We start from the raw sequence: 10,137 nt of genomic DNA, 5'->3' as shown, positions 1-10,137 counted from the left end.
ATGGGGGCGCACGAGGAATGCGAAGGCCATACGTGAGCAGGGGCACGGGGAGGGGGCAGGAGGGAACACAGGGATGGGGTGAGGCTCACGGAAGGGGGCATACGGGAGGCACATGGCCAGGAAGCGGTGTGGCCCAGGAGGAATGGGGGGTGGATGAGGAGGGAGGGCAGGGAAGGGCATAGGACACGGGGAGGGGCCTGTGGGGTGGGGTGACAGGGAAAGGAGACATGGGGTGGAGCCCAGGGAGGGGTCTGCGGGTCCCTACGGGGAGAGGTTGGGGGGCCAAGGAGCTCTCAGCATGAGAGAGAAATCGAGAAACGCCAGAGGCACCAAATCTCCCTGAGCCCCCCGACCCGCCACACAGTCTGCCTGAGGGACAACCCCCCGGGGCCTCCATGAGCCCCTGTCCCCCAGACCATCCGGGGGGAGCAGCCTGACACGTGGGAGGGCAGAACTGGGGCCAGGAAGCTGCCCTGGGGGGGGGTGTCGCGGTGGAGTTGAGGCATCTGAAAGGGGAAGAGGCAGAGGGGAGGTGACAGGTGAGGGACGAGAGGGGGACGTGTCCCATTTGCAAGTGCGGCCCTCATGACCGGTGGCTGGCGTCCCTGCCCAAGACGGCCGCTGGGCCAGGGACCCCCAGGCTGATACCCCTCTGCCTCTGGCGGTGCAGATGCGGGGAGCCGGAGGGAGCAGCTCTGGGAAATGAGGCTGGGGTCCGCAGCCCCTCCCCCTGCCCTCACCAGCTGACAAAGACCAGAGGGCAGAAGCCCCAGAAGCGCCCCCCCCTCCCGTGCCTGAGCCCTTCCCGGCGCACCGACCCCAGGCCGGCGCCTCCACGCCGTCCCCACGAGCTCACCCCACAGGTTCCCCACTGTCCTCGCGTGTGTGTGCCCCTCTGGGACCCCCGCCCCTCCCGCCACACCGGTACTGGGGACAGAGTGGGGCCCTCGGGACTCCCTGGGCAGGTGGTCACCAGGGAGCAAGGCTGACCGAGGGCCTTACAAGGGGCCCCTGCGTGTCATCCCCCAGGGCCGCGGGCACATCAGTGACAGACTGTGTCCATCTCCAGGCCCCGAGGGCCGGTGAGATGAAGAAATCTCTCCCTTAGGTGTCAAGGGTTAGGTCTAAAAATGGCCTTTGTTACAAACATGTCTGTGCTGGTGCTTCGCGGAGCGGGGCCGGTTTCTCAGGGTGCTGGCGGGGGGTCCCCGGGGATGGGGGGGCTGCTCTGGACACCACGGGATCGCGGGTCCCAGGAAAGAGGAGGCAATCTTCTGGCCCCCCGAGTCGGTGGGGCCGGCGCCTCGGGGACTGTGGCCTCAGCCTGTCACTGGGGACGGTGAGTCACAGCCACCCTCTCACCCTGAGGCCTGCTTGGGAAATGGAGAGCGCCCGGTCCCGAATGCAGGAGGGTGAGGTTGTCCCTCCCCACACCCACCCGGGGGCCTCTGGTGCCCCGACCTGACTCTGTCCCCCCAGGTCTGCCCTGCAGTGTGCCCACGTCCCCGTCCCCTCTGAACGCACGGACGGGGCAGGGCCTGNCAGACAGAGGCGGCTGGAGCAGAAGCCACAGGCCAAGGCTCTGCAAACAGGTCACGAGCCCCGGCCTCGCCCAGGGACTGGGAAAACAGACGTGGCCTCCCCCGCCCTGACGGAGCCCCTCCAGGGAACAGGGACAGCCAGGTTGGAATGTGTTTACCTTCGGCCCAACCCGATTTCCTGCCTTTTAGAGAAGGGGCTCAGAGAGGCTGTCAGACAGGCTCCTGGCGCCCCCCACCACCCAGAGGCGCTTTCAAAATGCCCCTGCACAGAGTAAAGTGAGTTAAGTATCTCGCAGCAAACAGGGGCTTGAATTTCACTCCCAAGCCCAGCTCGGGGGCCGTGGGGGTGGGGGCCGGCCGCAGAGGTGCGGCTGGGTCTCCAGGAGGGCTGCGGCCCAGGGCTGCAGACCCCCCGTGGGCGCCCAGCTCAACGCTGCCAGGGGTCTTTAATCCAGACGACCCCCAAGCTGCCCTCCAGGGACAGGCTAGGCCAGCAAGTCATCCGGCCTGGAGGAGACAAGACGTAACAAGCGCGTGTCCCCACATGTCCCTGTGTGCCACGTCTGTGTCCACGCACGTGTGTCTGTGTGCCTCTTGTGCCCCGTGTGGCCCAGGTGGCTAGCTGCCAGCTCTTGGGGTGCGCAGCCCGGCACGCCTCCCCGTCCTGGGCCACGTGTGTCCCAGTCGTGTGGCTGCACCTGGGCCTCTGCTTGGGGCGCCGCGGGCACGGACGTGGGCCCTGTCCTGTGTGGGGCGCTCTGTGGGCTCTGCTGGCTGCTGTGTGGCCCAGCCCCGTGTGGGGCCAGCGTCCCCGGAGGGTGGACATCTGAGCCCGGCTGTGTGTGTCCTGTGCCTTTGTGTGAGTTTGTGTCTCGGCCTGGATTTAATGACCCAAGAGCCCACTTTCAGGCAGGGATTACGGACAGCCGGGGGGCGGGGTGGGGTTGGGACACTTGTTAGACCACTGAATGGGGACAGAAAAAATTCCAACAATACAAAGGAAATGAGCTCCCTCGAACAGGCCTACCACGGCACTCGGGGCCTCACTCCGGCAGGGCCTGGGAAGTCTAGGAAACAGCAGCACAGGGTCGGGCCGTGGGGGCTGTGGCTCCCTCGCTCTCACCCCAGGCTCCAGGGAAGGCAAAAGGTTTCCCTCTCCCCAGAGCTGGGTGGTGTCTGAGCGCAGGGGGAGGGGCGGCGGGCCCCACGGTCAGGGGCCTCCTCGGCCACTGGTCCTGGCAGAGACCCCGATGGGAACCGTGTCCTCTGCCTGCTATCCAGCCCCTCCTGATTTCAGGGTCTGTGCATGCGTGTTTGCGCATGTGTGTGCATGTGCATGTGTGCGCACGTGTGTGTGTGTGTACCTGAGAAGCCCCAGAGATGGTGTGACCCGCAAGCGGGGGGTGGAAGGTTCTGGAAGGAGTGTGGCCGGCTTGGCCTCCCCTGAGGCCTCAGTCCCCACCTCGCCTCCTCTCCCTCGCTTACTCCTTCCCTCCCTTCTCTGCACCTGGTGACACCGCTGGCCTTCTTCCAGGGGTGAGGGGAACCAGCGGGGCCCCTTCCTGGAAGCCCACCTGCAGGCTGGCCTGCTGGGAAGGGGCTGCTGCTCGGCGGCCCCCACCGCCCCAGAGCCATTTCCTGGAAGCGGTCACTGTGGATATTCTGTTCCTTGTCAGCACCGTGCTAGCATAAAGCAGACAGCGAGCTCCTTGTCCTCCGGGAGCCCGCGCTCCATCACCGAGCACCTGGCCGGACGCAGGCGGGCAGCCGGGTCCCCGGGGGACGGCGCGGGCCGGGGTCCGGACCAGTAAACAAACATGGGCGCCAAGCGCGGGGGGCCCCTCGTCCCCGCTTCGGCCCGGAGCCTGCACACGCCAGCACGTGCCAAGGCCCGTCGGGTGCCCGGGCTGCAGGGCCCGAGAAGGGCTGCGGGGGCATGTGGAGACCCTTGGGCGACCCCCGCTTTGCAGAAACCCATCTGCTGGGGTGGGAGTCTCAACGGGAGAGCCCGAGGAGCTGGCGCCCCATGGGGAGGGCCCGGGGGATGGGGGCGAGAGGCGGGACAAAGTTTTTGCCTTAAGCCGGGTAGGAAGACAGGCCCCAAGGGGCTTTGAGGGTGGGGGTGACAGGTAGGCAGCAGTGTTTGGAGCCTGTGGGTCTGGCCTGCAGCCCAGGGGGCCCGAGGAGGAAGGGAAGCACTGTCAGGACAGATAGCCGCCTTCACTGACAGAGCCCTGGCGTGCGGGCACGGGGCGGCCTGGCGTGGGGACACGGGGAGCCCTGGCGTGCGGGCACGGGGCGGCCTGGGGACCAGCCATCTGGGCACAGGGCAGGGCCGCAGCTCCCAGGATCTGGCCCAGGGTCTGGCCTTGGGGAGCCATGACCGCTAGGGGCCGCGGAGGAGGGTGGAGGCATGGCTCTGGAGTTGAGGGGTGGGGGTGGGGCTGGGCTTGAGGGGCCACGTGTCTGGGGGGAGAGCACAGCCCGGGCACGAGGCCTCCTTCCACCCCTGCCCTCCTCCCCCTGCCCTTGCCCTTCACGTGCAGGCAGTGATTTGGGCGGGACGTGCAGTAGGGGCCCCGGGGGAAGGCAGGGGCCCCTTGGGTTTATTCAGGTGGCTTTCAGATCACGCCCCGTGCGTGGCAGGGCCCACGGCACGCAGAGGAGCACACACAGAGCCCCCCAGGGGCTCCCCATTGGTCGGCAGTGACATCACCCCTGTGTCAACAGCGCCCGGCCTTTGGGGTTTATGGAGCAGGACCGACCTGCTGGGCCTCCGCCCCGCGCCCCACCCCCGGCCCACACACTGGCCCACTGTTCTGGGGTCTAGAGGGGAGGCTGGGCCACGGTGCCCGGCTTCTCCACCCGCCCCCCGGTCCCCACGTCCCCCCCCAGAAAGCGTGGGGGGCCGTGGGCCTGGCCTCTACCTCCTGGTCCCTCTGGGAGAGGCCTGGAGGCCCTGGGGCGCAGGCATGTGGTTTTGAGCCTCCGTGGGGCCTCTCAGGCTGGGCGCCGCGGTGGGGGTGCCAGTGGGGCCTTCCGCACGTGGGCCCGCCCCCGGGACCCCGGCAAAGCCAGAGGGGCTCCCCTTCCTGCCCCCGAGCTCCGGCTGGCTGCCATCCTGGAACCGGGAGACAGGACGGGGAGAGCCGCCCCAGAGCAGGGCCACCCCTGCCGGGGCTCCCGGGTCCTGCCCCCGCCGCAGACCCCCACGAGTCCCCCCTCTGGGAAGGACGAGGCCAGGGAGGGACCTGGGGATAAGGGGGGGGACTGCCACGCAGGCTGTTGCCGCCCTGAGGTCACTGCCTCTTTCTGGGAGGTTCCTGGGGCCCAGCAGGGGTGTGAGGCGGCCTAGAACAGCAAAGGAAGCCTGACAGGGGGGTGTGGGGTCAGGGGGCGTCCCCAGCGGGGGACAGAGACTGTCTTAGGGGCCTGGCAGCCCTCAGGGCGCCTGGAGAGGCCTGGGTCCTGGAGCTCTGGTGGGTGGGAAGAGCGAGGGAGGGAAGGGGAGAAGGAAGGAGGGGGAGGGGTCCACTGGCCTTTGCCCTGTTTTCCGTTGCTAGCTTCCTGTTCATCCAGCTCTGTTACCAAGGAAGGGGGGGACAGAGGAGGGTCCCTGTCGGCTGTCCCCTTAGCTGCCTGTACCCCGCCCCCTCCGCACAGCCCTTTGGGGGCTGACCCCTTACTCAGGCCTCGGACCCCCGCGGCCCCCGCCCCCCCGCCGGCCTCTCCATCCCGTCACTGGCCCCCACGGGTGGGCCCGCTGGTCCAAGCCGCAGCCCGGGTCTGCCCCCACCCCCGGAGGGTGAAGTTTCCTTCCTGGAGCCACAGGCCTGGAGCCTCCAGTCCCCATTGCCCCCCATCCAAGGGTGAATGACCTCACCCTAGGACGTGGGGCAGAGGGCATGTGTGCCAAGAGTGGCCCCCGAGGGACACGTGGCTATTTGCAGTTTGGGAGGCGGCAGAGATAAAGCCACTGTTTTCCCAGCGGGCACAGAGCCAGAGGGGGCCGAGGGGCAGCCTGGGGTCAAGGTCAGGCTGCTGCCTCAGGCCCCCTTCCCAGGCTATTGTCTGCCCCCCATCCCTCTGTGTGGAGCCCGGGGAGGAAGGGCGGGGGGTGGTTGCACGTCACCCCACGCACCCGGCAGCCCCGCTGGGCCTGTGCGGCCGAGGGCAGGACTCGGCAGCCCCCTTCCTGAGAGGGTCCCACATGTGGGATCCCGCCACCAGACAACCTAATTAAGGCCCAATTTCACGGGCCCTGTGATTTGGGTGGGCACGGCCCCCGCGGAGGGGCCGCCGCTGAAGACGGCGCGCGGATGTCAGTGACAGGCCGGGGGCTGGAACAATAGGCTTAAGGGCTCACATTATATGCATGTCACGGGCCAGCGCTCAGGGGCTGTGGGGGCTGGGTGGGAAGGGAAGGACATCTGGACGGGATCCGGAGGAAATGGAGCTCAGACGTCCCACGCCTGCCCACCCCGAGCCACCGTGGGCACGGCGGGGGCGGCCCCAGGGGCCCCCAGGCTTCCTGTTCCGAGCTGGGTGTCGAGCGCCACGTCCATCCCGGGCTGGGTCTTCCCTGGGGTCAGATAGGAAGAGGCTGGCTGGAGAGCGCGGCCGCCCAGCCCAGAGCGATCCCACGGGTCAGCACAGGGCCCCAGACATCCCCGCTCCCCCGCCATCCTTCATGAAGCTGTCACCCAGGAACGCGCTCCAGACGTGCACTCCTTCTGGCTCAGGCCCCAAGCAGGCCCCAGGCTCCCCCTGCCCCCAACGCCCCCCGTGCACACCCTCGGTGCATCTGCAAAGGCTGGCCCACGGTCCCCAACTCCTGCAGCCCACACCGTGCTGCTGCGCCCTCCTCTCTGGCCTGGGCCCGTGGCCGTGCACCTAAGGAGGCGCGCGGGCATGTGTGCGGCTGTCCTGACCTTTCCCCAAACACCCAGGCAGCCCCCCTCTGTGCTCCCAGGGCGTCTCTGAAGGGGTGCCCCACAGATCCGGCCAGCCGGCTCTCTCTGGGCTCCGCCGTCCGTGCTCGAGAGAAGGCGGCCCGATCCGTCATGGCCAACAGCAAATGGCCCATCACTTCCAAGGTGACGGCGGGGTCTCCACGGATGGCCAGGGCTCCCACGACTCTGGGGGCAGGCATGCATCTCGAAAGGGCCTGGAAGGCCTCCCTCCCCACAGAGAGCAGTGGAGCGGGGCTGGCCAGCCTGGCCGCCTCCCCGAGAACCCTGCCCGCAAAGAGAGAACGGGGAGGGGACTGAGGGAGGAGAGGCCTTCAGGGGCCAAGCGGAAGGTCCTGGAAAGAGCGATCCCCCTGGAAAGGCCTTTCAGCTGACCCCGGGCCCCGTGGGCCCAGCTCCTGGGAGACCGAGGCTGACCGCCCGGTGGCCGGTCCGGGTGCGAGCGCTGATGTGGCATGTGCCTCCCCCACCCCCCGCCCTCTGCTCCCCTGGGGTCCTGGCCCCTGTGGCCCATCACACACAGAACCCCGCTATGGTTCATTTGGACACTGAGCTGACCACTGTCCGGGGAGCAGGAGCAGCCAGCCAGCCCCCGGGGGAGCGACCATTTGGCCCAGCCCAGGTGCTCTGGTCCTCCTGGCTTCTGGTCGTTCCAGACCGGGGGAGCCCCAGGAGGCGCTGCCAGGCGGCCCTGGACGGGAGGGGGCGTGAGCGGGGCACTCTGGCCTCCAGCTGCCAGGAAGGGGTGTGTTGTGACCTCGGGGTCCCCTCCAGCAGAACCATAGAGGCTGTGATGGCACTGAGGACGCAGAGGGACACATCTCCTATAAAATGGACGTTCTGGTGATAACCACTCGGCCACCACGTTGCCCAGGGGCCCCAGGCACCGGGCCTGAATCAGTCCTTTGTGCTCACAACGACATACAACTGGGGTGCCCTTGACATCTGCGATCTGCAGATGAGGGAACCAAGGCAGGTGGAGGGTGCCCTTGAGCTGCTGCAGCCTCCGGCGGGCTGCTCCAGTCCGCCCGCTCAGACCCCACATGGTGTCCTCTGAGTGTGCTTGTGCGTGAGGCCACACAGCCCGCCCTCCACAGGGGGGTTGTGCACCAGTGGGAGGAGAGCCCTGGAGTGTGAGGGTCGGCCCGTGGGGCAGCCACAAAGCAATAGAAGGAACTTTCTGGAAGGTGAAAGTCTTCTCGTGCTGAACCTACAGANGTGGCCTCCTGTGTGGGCTCTGGGCTGCACCCCTGTGGCCAAAGTCCTGGGACACTGACCTCCGTGCTCAAACAAGGCCGGTGGGGCTGGGCCCCCCTGAGGGCCCGGGGGTCAGGGTCAGCGAACACTGAGTGGGGAAAAGGGCATGGTGCCTGCCCGGGGGGTGAGTCCTTCATGGCGAGTCCAGCTTCAGGGTCCCCTTGGCTGGGGAGAGGTCCCCTCCTACTGCCTACTCCCCACAGCACCCGCCAGTCTTTACAATATGGTGGTGTAGACGCCTGCGTGGGGACAGGGGTCCTCTGCCCCCTGTCACACACCCCCAGGGAGACTCTCTCTCTGAAGGTGACTCAGCCCTGGAAGGTATTTCAGGGATGTGGCTAGGCAGGCTACGCGCGCAAGAGGGTGGGGGATGTGCCCCCAGATTCCTGTCCCTCGCAGGGGTGGGGGTTCCTGTGAGGCCTCTGGGGGAGGACAGGCAGAGGCAGGACACAAAGCCTAAGGTATTCCATCCCCACGTGGCACCCGGGGCCACGGAATCCACCATGAAAGATGCCGCTGTGGGCGCCTCCCCGGGGTGGAGGAGCAGGGAAGAGCCTCAGAACCAGCCGCGGCCAGCGCACAAGAAGGGGGGGGGGGCTGGCAGGGCAACCTCACCCCTCACCCGGGTTCTCGGGGCCACCACTGGAGCGCCAAGCCTCAGGTCCCTGCCTGCGGCTGCCTGAGCGGAGGGCTCCCCTCTCCCCACACCGTCACCCCCGCAGGGGCCACAGGCACAGATGACCCCTGGGAAGAGAGCAGCCGGGTTTTGTTCCAAGGGGAGAAAGAAGCTCGGAGCCTCAGCCCAAGGGCTGCAGGGGGTGCGAGGGCCTGAGGCCCAGTCCCAGGGCTTCCAGCAGGGCCGGGGGCGGGGGGCGCCCCATCCCCTTCACTGCAGAGAGCAGAGGCGGGAGGAGGAGGGGCCCTGGCCCTCTGAGAGCCCCCGGTGCGCAGGAGAAATCCCAGGAAGAGGTTGCATCAGGAACCCTAGACACCCCCAGACATCCATGGGGGATGAGACCCCGCTGGGCCCGGTGCTGCTCTGGGACAGGGCCATCTGCAGAAGGAAGGCCACCTCTTAGACCTCGAGCCGGCCAGGCGGCGATTTGCTGCCCAGCCTCCAGGGCCGTGTGGTCCCGGGGCTGTGGTGAGCCTGCTCAGGGAGGTCAGACGCTGCTCAGGCTGGAAGCCCCCGGGCGCTGCCTGCCCACCGCTCCCTGGGGACCCAGGGCAATCAGAAAAGCGCCAGCAACAGTGTTTATTTTCAAATGACATTTTTTAAGAAAAACAGCCTCCCCCAAATGCTTGACCCTGAGTCTGGAATGCGGAGCTGCAAACAGCTGTCCCCTCCCCAGACCCTGCACAGCTCCCTGGTTGTGGGTAGGGGGCTGGGGGGGATCCTGGGGACACTGGCCACACGCGGTTAGGGCGTGGAACCCGGGTCTGGGGTCTGTTCCCGGTCTCCCTGTGTCCCCTGTGGGACACCGACACCTCCTAGCAGCAGGCGAGACCTGTCACTCCGGACGTGGGGTTCTCGGACATTTGCTCCCACGTGGCTCCTGTGTGGCAGCCCCCGCCTCTGCTCCCACTGGGCCCCCAACTTGTGTTCACCTCGGCCTGCATCCTGTCCAACCTGTCGGCCCTCCTCGGAGCCCCCACCTCTGGGAAGCCCTCCAAGCTCAGCAGGGTCTGCTCCTGCTCAGCCCCACCCTGCCCGCAGCGATGGGCCATGTCTTCTTGCCCACAGCCACAGGCTGGATCGATGGGTGGTGTCCCTGCAGAGTCACTGGGGGAGCTCTGTGGCCCCTACCCCACATGATTTCCAGAGCCTGTCCCCGGCCACGTGCCTGCTGGCCCCTGGTCCTCTCCATGTGGCCCCTACCCTACAGCGGGGCGGCTGGCCAGAAGGCCGACTGGGTGGCAGGGAGTCGGGGAGGCAATGTGGGGCTGACCAGTCCCTGGAATCTGCTTTCCAAATCACACCCCACTTTCATCTCCTGCCCCGGGGTGTCCCTGCCATTCCGGAGGAGGCAGCATGCGCCAGCCGCAGGGAAGGAGCGTGGGCTCCCTACGCCCCGCCTGCCAGCCCCTCGCTGCCCGTGCACCTGGTGCAGAAGGGCCTTCCCTGCCCCCGCCCTCCGAGGGGACAGGCCTGGGGTCCCTGACGGCCTGCTGCAGAGGGGAGGAGGCGCCACGGCTCTGCCCCCGAAACCCGTGGCTTCCTGTTTCGCAGCCCACAAAGCACTAAAGGCCGGCAGGTCCTGGGACATCAAAGGCCCCGGGAAGCTCATTGTATTGAATTAAGTGTAAATGAACCAGAGGCATGTGGCTTGCATTTCCCACAATTAGGCCTGTTCTGGGAGGGCTCCCAA

This window comes from Crocuta crocuta, unplaced genomic scaffold (genome assembly GCF_008692635.1).
Source record: "Crocuta crocuta isolate KB4526 unplaced genomic scaffold, BGI_CrCroc_1.0 scaffold653, whole genome shotgun sequence".
Classification (NCBI taxonomy): Eukaryota; Metazoa; Chordata; class Mammalia; order Carnivora; family Hyaenidae; genus Crocuta; species Crocuta crocuta.
This window is presented reverse-complemented; position numbering follows the sequence as displayed.